The following is a 13,771-nucleotide window of genomic DNA, read 5'->3' as shown; positions in this document are numbered from 1 at the left end:
CTTGAACAGAAACAAATATATATAAAAGCAATATATCTATCTGTATGTATATATATATATATATATATATATATATATATATATATATATATATATATACATATGTATATATATATATATATATATATATATATATATATATATACACACACACACACACACACACACACACACACACACATATATATATATATATCTAGCGAGAGAGAGAGATGTAACAATGTTTTTCTCATTTCTCAACCTTTATTAGAAAACAGAACATTTTTTTCAGAATGATCAAGGGCCAACCCACTCTGCTATCTAATGGGCCTTCCATCCACAGCTGGGGATGGATGACCATATTTTGAACACTTTTCTACAGCCAGTATACTTAAAATGATAACTTCCTAGCAGTGTCCATACAGCAAATTTCAATCCATATTTCTAGACAAAGCAGAGTATGTCTATGGTATTTTTCTAAATCTTAGGTTGCTCTTGTTTTGTTCCCTCCAACCTCACCAAACACAAACTCATACACACACACACACACACACACACACACACACACACACACACACACACACACACACACACACACACACCTGCATATACCCATACACATCTCACAGCAGCATAAAACTTGCACATTTCTTGGAAAATACCCTGCCAGTATAAGTCTTACAATCTTATCTAATTCTAGCATAAAAATCTGTCAACTGCAGCAGCAAATGTAAATTTACTTATTTATTTTTATATCCCATTTGTAATGCTAGTATGTCCATGGCAAAAATGTTTACATGAGCAATATTACCTGACCCAAACCTAGAAGCAACCATGACCCAGTTAGACTGTCCTCTGGCAGCAGCATTTTCCAGCAAGAAACACTGGAAGCATCCATACCCCTATTAGATTATATTTTAGCAGCAGCATTGTCCAACAAGTGGTTTACCATCTGATGGCAAGCATTATGTTTGACAATCCACTTAGAAAGGATCTGCTTGGCAACTATTAGCCTATCCCTCCCCTGAGTGAACAAGATAAACAACCGTCTTGCCTTCGTAAACACATTTATCTGATTCTGGTAGATCCAGAGCTTGTGGAATGCATTCACAATGTGATTTTTTCCCTTGTATCTGATACAGAAAAAGAAACAGGGACATGAATGGACTGGTTTAAGAACAGATCTGACATCACTTTCAGGAGGAAGCATGGACTGATACTAACGAATGCATGATACTCATGAAAGATTGCATATGGTTCCCTACAGATAACAGCCTAAAGCTTCTTCTGCATACCACCCTTGTGGACTAGCAGCACTACTGATATGTGCCAAAACTCATTGACAAAGCTAAATTCAGGTTAAACAGTTTAAGGAGTGGTTGTTTCAAGGCCTTGTTTAGTATGGTTTATTAAATAGTCAGGAATATTTTCAGGTCCTGTGGAAGATTTATTTATTCATTTTTTTAATTAAGAAAGTATTTCAGTCTTGAAAAATGCCTTCAATATATGTTATTTAGTGATCATGAACATTCTGAGAGATTCATTGATAAGTAGGTTTTGAATAGTCGTCCCTGGGGTAAAGCTTCCACTGAATTTATTTGTTAGTATACTGGCAGTGATTCTGGGTCAGAGTAAGTCCTGCCATTATAAATAATTTCAGAGCACTGTTGGGTGTTATTTCATAGTTTCCTAACCTAGTTTAAAAAGGATTTGTAATTGTCTTTAGCTTGAGATGCTAACCTGCATTTGTGAGCTGCTTCAATAAACTTACTAGCATTTTTCAAGATTTTAGCCGATCTTCTAATATTATTCTTGATATGAGGATCTTTTTGATCTGCTGTATACTTTAAGAGTTTATTTTCTTTTACTGTAAAACTTACTTACATTGGCAGATAGTTTGTTTTTAAATGTACTATTATATTTAGATTTAGTTGGGACAATCAGTTCTATATATTTATCTAAGTGACCATAGAATTCCTTTGTGAAGCCACCTGCAGTGGATAATGCAGCTATAGGTGAATTTTGAAACTTTATCATAGAATTTGATGAGACTAGTATGTTTGAAATCTTTGAATTATGAGGTATTCGTTTCAGTGGATTTTGAGGTTGGAAGGTGAAGGCAACCAACTGATTTATGATCTAACTTAAGTAGGGAAGGAGATACCTGGGGAATAGTACATGAAAAAGTTATACTCCTAAGGACCAGTTCAGGAATAGTATGTCCTCTAGTGAGTTTTATAACAGTCTGGTCCAGAGAAATTTTGTTTATTAAATCTAAGAATTTTTAGACATATACAACACTGGAGGTGTACATACTCCCTTTATTGATGGGTGTTTAAAGTCTCCCAAAATAATGGAGTCCTTGTTTATAGGGAGTTAGGTGAGTACATTTAGTAACTTCACATGATTTCCAGGGGATACAGACGGTGTCCTGTAATGAGCTGTACACTGAAAGTTGACCCTGTTTAGTCAGATTTGGAGCTCAATGAGTTCCATTTGTGAGTCTCTGTGAATCTTTATCTGGAGATGCCAGCACAGTCGCCATCATTTCTGAAGGCATGGTAGGTGCAAAAACACAGGTATGAAGGGAGTGCTTTGTGAACATTTCAACCAAGTTTCAGTAATTACACAGATATGGATACATTACAAATGCAGGTAAGCCTCAAGGTAAGGCAATTTGTTGTTAAGACTTCTGGCATTCAGTAGAACCACTTTAATATGATTCTGTTTTGGATCTGATATGTTAGTTATGTCTGGATGGCCAGTAGTTGGACTCTACCTAAAGAAGTCCCTATGGGTTAGCAAAGGCTCTAGCTAGTGTGCAAATGCCTTGGAACAATGTTCAAGAAACAAACAGGAATAGTGTGGTGAGGTAATAACCACTTAGAGAAACCCATCCATGATCCCTAGTAAACAACGTGATTTTTTAAATCCAGATAAAGAACTTAACTTCAAAGATGAAATCTTAATAGGTGAGCTTAACTATGCTATGACTGACTGGAAAAATGATTCAGCACATTCATTTTTTGAGAATGAATTTTGTGTATATTCTTTAATTAAGTGTCTTTGTATAATTAGTTAAGACTAACACTAGGATAGCAACTTACCTGACATTATGACCACCAATACTGTGACTCTTATCAAGTGTATAGATATTAACTCTGAATTGAAAATATCTGACCACAATTATTTTACTTTCAAACTGCTGAGATATTTACCATTCATTTGTAGGTAAAAATTTAACTTTGATAAGATAGACTATGTTTTAATTAAGATATTTTTGAAATCCACACACTGGTCTGAGTCCATTAAAATAAGATGAATGGGGTTCCGCCATACTAGAAATTATGTTGACTCATAGCTGTGAAGACAATGTAAGGGGCTCTGATACCTCTTCATATCACAGTGTCCTTCTTTACTGGTGGAGTATAATCCTACACGAATGGCATACAAATAGCAAAAGGATCTTCTAACTCTACAACAAATTCCTAGACCAAACAAATAAATCAAAACTTAACAAAATCAGTAAACTTCTTCTATTTAAACTCTAAAAAGAGAAGCACCAATATAAACAAAAATTGGCAAGTAATACAACAAACAGAAATTACTACAAGTACATTAATTCAGTATCAAAAATAAAATATGCAGTAACTACTCCCTGGGTTAATGGTGCTGTAGCAGATAATCCCAAAGTAATAGCTGATTCATTTAATTTGTACAACAGCAGAAATAAATATAATACTTCCAGAATTGCAGCCATAAAAGACTTCTTTACTTTCAAAGATATTTGATTTACAATACCCCTGAATCCATCTATAAGGCTGTTAAAGAAATTAATAAAAACACATTTAGTCCAGATTTGATCCCTAGAATTTTACTGACAAATCTTCATGATGAATTACTTCCACTTTTGAAAATTATCTTCAGTGATTTATGGAAGACTTTACAGTCCTAAAATCCTGGAAAATTTCTAACATTAAACCCTTTCATAAGAAATATAGCAAGAATGGTGTTTAGAATTACAGGGCCATCAGTCTCTTTTCACTTCTGGGGAAATGCTATGAAGGATATACCATAGACTTGATATAGGACAATGAGAACACCATTGTACTGATACTACCCAGCAAGCCTTTGTTAAAGGGAGATGCACATTAACTAACTTGGCAGAGTTTTATAATCAGGTGACCATAGTTATCAGTCATTGATTATCAACAGCAGTAATATTCCTAGACCTTGAAAAATATTCAGTTCATTACCTCACGTTGCTATACATAATGTATTAATTAATGGTAATCATAACCTTTTCCTAATTAAATGGATTGAATCATTGTTAACAGGAAAGACACAGATGACTGTTAAACAGGAAGTCAGTTCAGACAAGCTACCTCAAGAATCGGTTTTAGGACCCACCCTGTTCAGCATGATAATTGCGGGAATCCCCAGATATAACAACTGTTGAACCAACAAATATGTGGTTGATGTGAAAATAAGTTTTTCTTTAGTTTGTAAAGATGATTTGAAAACTATAAACATTTACTTAAAATAAAATGTATCGTGGACAAATGTAACAGGTTTACATTTCAGTTCTTATAAATGTAAAGTGATATTTTCTGTAAGCTTATTCTTAGTAATGCACCTACACTTCTTAGCAGTAGTGACAGTTTTTTAAGACAGAAATAAAAATATTGGGACACAGCAGTGTCTGTGACCATTTAAATTCTCTCTCTTCTCTACCCCCCTGCACCACCTTAATAAGTGGTGCTAACCCTAACCCTAACTCTGCCCCTTACCCCACCCCTAGCCTTACACCTTAACTGTCATTAAAACCTTCCCATAACACTGCCACTACACAAGAAAGACCCAGACACAAAAGAATCCACAAACACACAAAAACAACACAACATCTATCCCCTAACCTAACCTTTACCCTTACCCTAAAATATACAACTTTGCACACAACAACCATCCTTCACTCATCCTCAACCTTAACCCTAACTCACATACACACACACACACTCTCACCCCCCCCCCAGACCCACTTACCTGTATTGACATCCCATACCATCAAACCATCCATACAACCAGCATTAAATTACACCCTTGCATTTCTCAAACAAATGTATGTTCGGTCAAAAGCAAAGAAACCCTATATATATATATCTATATATATATATATATATATATATATATATATATAGATAGATAGATAGATAGATGTGTGTGTATATGTGTATATATATATATATATATATATATATATATATATATATATATATTGTGTCTTTTTCCGGTTAGGGATCGCCACAGCGGAACGCCGGTCCGCTAATGATTGGCAGTTGATTTTTACATACCGGCTTGCCAGGCCTGATGCACAACCTTCAATGAAGGTACTCCCATTCATGTATGTCTCCACGCAGAAGACGCTCTAGCTGGGAACCGAACCGGACAGCGTCTTACTGTGAGGTGACAATGCTACTGCAGCACCACCACCGCGGGATATACATATATATATATATATATATATATATATATATATATATATATATATATACACACACACACACATATGTACATATACATATATATTTACATAAATGATTGCAGATGCATCTGTCAACAATGTGTTTGGTCAGCATCTGTTTAGTCAACTCCTTTTGGTTGACAAAATGGATGGCCAACAGGTATGTGAAATCATACAATTTTTGGGGTTTGGAAATAGTCCATTTCCCCGAGGTTGTTTCTCAGTATATGTATCGTTGTGGGTCGACATTCGCATTTTCAGAGTATTGTGGTGTGTATTTGGGACATCGACAAATGCAAATGTTAATGAAAGCACATGTAATCATATATACATATCTAGATTATATATATGTATATATAGAGAGAGAGGGAGCTACACACACACACACACACACACACACACACACACACACACACACACACACACACACACACACGCACACTCTGCTGGTTAGAAGCCCTGAAAATTATTGTTATTTGTTCTGTTTATTTGAAGCTTCTTGAGATTGCAGTTACATTTAAATGTTTTAATTGCTATCAAGTGAAAATGAGTGCTAAAAGAAGCTGCACTAAAGAAAATAAACACTTATAGAGGTATTTGTTAACTGATGATATAATTTATGCTGAATTTGCATTTTAAGCAATTTCTTTAAAATAATTTAAAAAGCGTTGTTTTGTGTTGAGTGAAATAGAAGATGTTTTCAAAAAATTGCATATATTAAATATTTTTGGTTTCTTATTAGTTTATCTATTGAAACTGCATTGTTATGTGGTATTATCACCTTTAATCATTCCGTTTGTAGTACAAATAGTGATGTTGACATCAGACAACCCTGTCTGGTTCTACTTCCTTGTTTAATTATCTGGACTTGAACTACTTAATTTTAAAAAGTGCCTCTGTTTTGAAGAAAAGTGTTTTACCTTTATTGGTAGTTGTGGCCAGAAAAGCAAAGTACACAGGAGAAGGCTTAGCCTTCTTTCAGATACAAGAACTGACTAGGGAACCTCCAGGGACTCAACGGAGATTGAGGAACTCAAGACTGAGCAGGCCTTCAGACTGGAAGTCTACTATCCAAAAAACTGATTATTTAATCTGTTTCTTTCTTTTTATTGTTTTATTCATAGGTTCAGAGGTCTGTACTAGGCTAACTGCCCTGAAGCCTATATAAGCCTGGCCCAAGAAGATTCCCTGTTATCATGCCGCCCAAAGTTAATTCCCAGTACCCCTGTCAAGTAAGGCCACTGAAATGATCCCCGAGGTGAACTTCCTACTGCCCAACCACTCATCAACATTTCTCTTAAAGAGGGCTAGTGAAGTGCTCTGCTTGACGTGAATGGGAAGTCTCTGGGCTAGGAACCTGTTCCTCCAGCATGTTCTGTTTATTGTGGTAATGAGGTTAAGGTCTCTAGAGTGTGTGGCACAGAGTGACTGTTTTTTCTTTAGGTGTAGCATATCTGGCAGCTCTGAATCATGCATGGCTTTGTAGATCAAGCAAAGATCGCCTCTAAGTAGGAGATAAGAGACAGAGTATAGCTGGATTTTTTTTGAGTCTGTCCATATAGGACATGTGTCTAAGGCCTAAGATCCTCTTAGTAAGGTATTTATGTGGCCTTTCCAGTTGTTGTAGGTGTCTAGTGAGGTACATACCAAATGGGGCGTTGTATTCTATAATAGGTCTAATGAGGGACAAGTAGAGAGGGATTATGACCTCTTTCTTCCTGAAAGAGAAACCTTTTGTAATGAGATGTGCCACATAGAAGGACTTTCTGACTACAGTGGCAATGTGGTTATCAAAGGAGAGGTTGCTTTCAACCTGTGTCCCCAGGTCTCTTATCACATCTTCGGTGTTTAGTGGACTACCGCAGTGGTGGCTTGTGCTATTGGACTGCAGGACTGCAGCCCCCCCACCTTCCAGCTGTACAAAAATCAAAATTAAAAAATCCCAGAACTCCACGCATGTGTGCTCAGAAACTCAAATCCGGACTACTGTTTAACGAGTTTGGATTCAGAAAGAAGGCAGCAGTCTACAGATGCCCCCAGAAGTCTATGCGGTTACAACCACATAGACTGGAAGAGGATTGGATTGCAAGGTCTGCAGTCCGTGCATGCTCAGAATGAACAAGCAGCACACGCATACATTCTGGTGCCAAGAAACAGAAGCTACTGCTTTGATTGGGAACTGGCTTATTTTGATTTGAATGGGACGGGAGTCTGCATCAGAGTGCATGGGGACTTTCACTGCTTATTTTGAATGGGAGTCTGCATCCGGACAGGTACTGGCTTTTTCATGGTGTGTGTGTGTGTGTGTGTGTGTGTGTGTGTGTGTGTGTGTGTGTGTGTGTGTGTGTGTGTGTGTAAAATGCCCCAGTTAACTATAACTAGTGGCTAGAGAGAGTAACTCAGGCTCAAACCCTCAACCTTAGGTGCAGGTAGCAAAAGCCTGAATTCCCTACCCATTACCACTTGTGAAAAGCATTTAGAGTTTTGCCTCATATTTTTGTTCCGTTCTGTTCCTCATAAAATCTGTGGTTTTCTGGATTTTGAATTCACTAAATAATGACAGACATTTGAATTTCAGACTTCATATTCTTCAGAAAGTACATGGTAGCACAAAAATATTTTATTCTAGCAATTTTCTAAGTTTATAAGTTCAGCATTTGAAATTTGTCCCTATTTTTGGGGCTGTATTCCCCCATTATTTGCTTTGTGCAGTGCAGGTTTTTTTGTGCTAAGAGGTTGAGAGCTATGGTGAGAACTGAATTCACTGAATATGTTTGGGGGCTGTATTCCCCCATTATTGGGTTTGTCCAGGTGTTTTGTGCTAAAAGGTTGAGAGCTAAAAGGTTGAGAGCTATGGTGAAAACTGAATTCACTAAATGATAGCCATTTAAGCCTCAGTCTTCCTGTCTTTCAAGAAGCAGTTGATTTGGCATAGTGGTATATTGCTCTGACTGTAGTGCATATAGTTCTGGGTCCAAGACTTGGCAGTGAAATGCATGGCAGTAGCACAACATTTTATTTTAGCAACTTTCCAAGGTTATACAAGCAATGTTTAAAATGTGTCCCTGGTTTTTGGGCTTTTGCCCCCCCCCCAATAAATTTTGGCTTTTTCCAGATATCCTGTGCACATGTGCTGCAAAGTTAAAAGATACAGTTGAGTGTCGAATAGATTTTACAAGGTGCTAAGAGCTTCAGGGGAAGAGAAGTTTAGTGCTGCTTATGCTGAGACTGCTGGCATTGTTAATTGCACAACAGGTAGTGTACTTGCTTTCAGTGAAGAAGGCTGTGGGTTCTACTTCCACAGTATGTAGATGCATTGCTGATACTGTACTGTATTGTACTTTTAAAGGGGGTGGATGCTGCAGTCCTGAGAATGTCCTCTTTGGCAAAGATACCTGGTAACTATCAACCTGTTATCAGTTTGCCATCCATTCCCTATTGCAATATTACTAGCTTATCATGTTTAATGTAACATGAGCAATTTATTCCTCAAGGGCAACAGACACTTTATTTTTAGATGAAACAATGAAATATAAAGTTGTCTGCTAGCAGCAACCTCTTCATTAGTTACAGATCTCTTTAATGTGGATTTATTACATGACTTTTACTTCTGCAGAGATTGTGCATATTTACTGATACTGATGGATTGTAGAAGTCTGAGTAGACTTTTATGATGTAAATGTTCTGAATTGGGCAGTTTTGTCATTATTGGTGCATGCATTTTGTTTCATTGTTTACTGGGAAAATGTACAAAACAATACATTTAAAATACCCTCCAGCAACTGTACAGTATTATACAAGGAATATAATTTAATACAGTCAGGTAGGTGTATCAAAGAACACATATATGTTTCATGTGCAAGGAGCCTTTGATTTGAAAACAGCCTAAAGGTTATTATTGGTGCATTATTGGTGCATGCATTTTGTTTCATTGTTTACTGGGAAAATGTACAAAACAATGCATTTAAAATGCCCTCCAACAACTGTACAGTATTATACAAGGAATATAATTTAATACAGTCAGGTAGGTGTATCAAAGAACACATATATGTTTCATGTGCAAGGAGCCTATGATTTGAAAACAGCCCAAAGTTAGTCTTTATCTGCCACTGGCCAGATGTATTTTCTTTGAATGTGGGTTTCAATGTTGTTTCATTTAATGTGAGTTTCAAGGGCAGATAAGTTTTAATGCTAAGTCTGTTTTCATTGTGAGACTGCATTGCTTTGTTTAGCAGATGTCTGTCAGTGTTTGTGCTGTAAAATGTAAAATAAAACTTTTAAATGAAATCCAAATCATTGTAGCAGTAAAGCAGTATGCACATAACAGTGTTTATGGTAAATGGGGCGAAAATGCCAAGTAAAGGGACATTGCAATGGCTGCAGGGGGGAGGCCTGATTCAGCCATGATTTTGTAAGGGGGGCGGCAAACTCAAAGACAGCCCCGGCTGAACTATACCTCTCAACTGTCCAGATTTTTGCAGAATGAATAGATTTTTGCTTCTTATTTTTGGTTTGTTTCTCATAAAATCTGAGGTTTTCTGGCAAATCATTTAGGGATGAAGTCACTAAATAATGACAGACATTAAGTTTCGGACTTCATATCCTTCAGAAAAATGCATGCTAAAGCAAGATCTATTATTCTATCAATTGTTTAAGTTTATACAACAGCAATTTTTAGTACTTTCTGTATGTTCCCCCAATATATTTGGTCTTGTCCAGATTTCCTGCGTTAAGAGGTTGAGAGGTACGTGCAAATAAATTGCTTTATAGAATAAGGTATATCCCAACCTCTCAACTGTCCATGACTTTGGCTGAAAATGTTGTTCTCCCCCTAATAATCTCTCTGCAAAATGGCAATTTTGGAAGAAAATGTGGAGGGTTTACAATTAATAAATAAGTGTAATGACCAGAGTTATAGATTACTTTTATTTCGGAAATGCATGTAGATTCTCTTATTTTGTCAGCTGCTCAACTTAACAGTACTAATATTAAAAAAGTGTCCCTTCTTTGACAGGTTCCTAGCTGTATTGTGTAGCTATTTTATATTTTTGCATCACATATTTGGTCCATTTTTCATAAAATTGTGGTTTTCTCACAAATTAGTGGCAAATCATTAAAGACTGAAGTTATAAAATAATGGCAGACATTTGAGTTTTAGATTTCATACCCTTCAGAAAATTCATAATAATGCAAAACCTACTATTCTATTATCTTTCTAAGTTTGTAAGAGCAATATTTAAAAATGATCCTTATTTTTTGGGCCTTTGTCCCACTTCTATTTATGGCTTTGTCCAGATTTCTTGCTTTGAGGTTGAGAGGTATGACAGCTGTGTCAGGGCCATCACCATCAGCCAGAGACATTTCAAATTGTGACATACTTGTTGCACCCCACTCCCCCATGTAGTGACTCTGGATGTGTACAAGCAAGGCAAGGAGCAGTTATGCACTGTAAGTGTGCAGTGTACACCCCCCCAGCATCCAAGATAGACACAAATACTACAGTGGCTTTTCATCTGTCCTTGATTTTGCAGAATATTCTGGTTTTCTGTCATATTTTTATACTGTTGATTTATGCTTATTATTCAGAAACTGCATGTTGTTGAACTGCCTGTTGCTCTATGTTTAAGTAGCAATGCTTTAATGACCATCAGGTAAGCTTGTCTGAAATTGTACGATGCAAGTAAGCTTTAATAAACATGCTGTTAAAGAACTACCAGCATAGAAAGCATTTTTGTTGTTCAAATGCAGAGAATATTTACCTAACTAGATCACACATAAGCCTTAGGTACCGAAATGCATACGACACTATTTGTAATAAAGGACATGATTACAGTATTTTCAGAAGCTCACTACATTTGTTGGAAACTTGCAGTCATCTTTGCAGGCTTTACCAGTAAACTAAACAGAATGCCAATCTATCATGTGTGGTCCATAACCTGTGCAGTAATCCTTTAAGCAATTTATCTTGAGCTTGTTTCTTGTTTGCTGTTCATTTTTTTCACTTTGATCATGTTTTACTCATGAAACAAGTAGATAGTTGTTGTCAGGCAGCAGGTCTTTTTTGGATAAGAAACATTTTTACAAGTGGGGGTATCACAGAGATTGCTACTTTCAGCATGTTACTTGGTACTTTTATAAAGCTGAATAGAAATTATAATTAGGACTGCAGTGCAAGGAGAAGTGGTTTGAGTTGAGTGCTGCTTGTTTTTTTATACTTGATTTTGACTGACATTCCAGTAATGTATTTAAAAAGTAATTTATTTTTTCATGCCTCACATCCTTTTTGTTTCCATCTAGATATTAAGTAAGCTGTCATGTAGCCAATGCTTTGAAATATTTTTTTTTCTTCTACACTTCATTTTGTCTTGATTGGACTCTCATAATGATGGTTTGGCACACAGGACAGCATATTTAATGAAAGTCCCAGTTTTTATGGTTTTGAGCTTAGCTCCACCCCTTTCTAGTTGGTCACACGCCTTCCCATTTGCCCCACCCATTCAACTGTCTCCTGCAGCTCCCCTTTGATTTGACGTCACCAGCCGCCACTGCAGTGTGGTAGCTCATGGGCACCAAATTTTTCCCAATGGGAATGACGATGCACTTTTTGGCATTGAGCTTTAGGTCATGGTTCTGGCACCAGTCATTGATGTCAGTGAGGCCTTTTTATAGAATGTCTACATCAGTTGGAGAATCAATAATAGCTCCCAGTTTGCAATCATCTGCAAACTTGGTCAGCCAGAGTCCCTTTGTGTTGGCTTGAACTTCAGAGAAGTAGATGCCAAATAGGAGAGGACCTAGGACCAATCCCTGTGGGACACCACTTGTAAGTGGTCGGTAGTCAGATTTGAAAGCCACTACTTTCACAGTGTGAGTTCTATCAGTGAGCCAGTTAGCAACCCATCTTATTATATAGGGGTTTATGCCTAGTTTAGTGAGTCTATCTATGATTCCTGAGTGAGGGATGGTGTAGAAGGCCTTGGCAACATCTAGGTAGGCTGTGTGAACTACCTTGCCCTCATCCATAGCTCTGGTGACAGACTCGAAGAAGTCTATCAGGTTGAACAGGCATGATCTACATTTCACAAACCCATACTGTGTGAGGTCCAGAGTTTGGAGATTCCCTGTGTCTGTATTTATAAGGTCCATGATGATGCACTCCATAGTCTTACATATCAGACTCATCAGGCTAATTGGGCGGTAGTTCCCAGGGTCTGTAGTCGCTACCCCTTTGTGGAGTGAGATGACCATAGCAGTGCACCATTCAGTAGGAACAAAGCCTGAAATGAGGCTGTGATTGAACAGGTGTGGTGCCAGTTTACTTTGTAATTCATGTGGAACACATTTATTATCTTTTCTTTCTATTTTTTTCTTATTTTGACTCCAGGCATGAGTAGGTTGCAGGAGAATCCTTTATGTGAATAACTATTCATAATATTTTGCACAGCTTTTAAATTAAGAAAGCCATTTTCAATTATTTCTGTGTATAACTTTTATACGTATCTTGTTTTACACTAGCATTTCTCACTGTTCCCACACTGTTTTTTTTTTTTTTTGGCTCTGTTATCTGTGAAAAAACAATGTTACTAGAAACAGATCTGAGCAAATACTTGCACACAAAACTTGCATCTTTGTAGGAAAAGATAAAGAATAAAATGCGTTTTGTACATTTCTGCTTCAGGATTTCACAAGGAATAAAGTCATAAATAGAGTTTATGCATTATGTTTTTAAAATGTCTTAATTGGGATGATTTCTTAAGCAAAATATGAGCATTGCTGGTATCATGGGGTAGTTTGTTCGGATGCTCTTAAAAGCACAGTTTAAGCCTCCTTCCAAGCAGGAGTCACTCAAAACTCTGTTTTGTAAAAAGGTTGTTAATTAGGCTAATCCTGAGATAACTATCTAAATGCAAAAATATCTGAAGTTATAGCAAACCTCTCAGAATTGTGAATATATATACTGGCCAAAATGAGCCCTGTAAAAGAGGGTAGTGTCTAGAATTTGTTATTAGATTTCAGTAAAGAATAACATGCCATGTTTTTATGAGCCCCATAAAAGAGGGCACTGGAATAATAAATAATTGATCAAATAATCCCCATATAAGTGGACACTGTTTCTTGATGATTAAGGTATTGCCATCAACAGATAAAAACATACGTTTTTTCCAAGATGGGTCTAATGAAGCTTTACTTGTGAAAAAGTTTATAAATGTTTTTCCATGTGTTATAGTTAACCTCTGTTAGGCTGATGTTCAAATGTCTTTTTAGGCAACC

This window comes from Protopterus annectens, chromosome 4.part0 (genome assembly GCF_019279795.1).
Source record: "Protopterus annectens isolate FY-2018-M chromosome 4.part0, PAN1.0, whole genome shotgun sequence".
Lineage (NCBI taxonomy): Eukaryota > Metazoa > Chordata > Ceratodontiformes > Protopteridae > Protopterus > Protopterus annectens.
Note: the sequence above shows the minus strand (reverse complement) of the source record.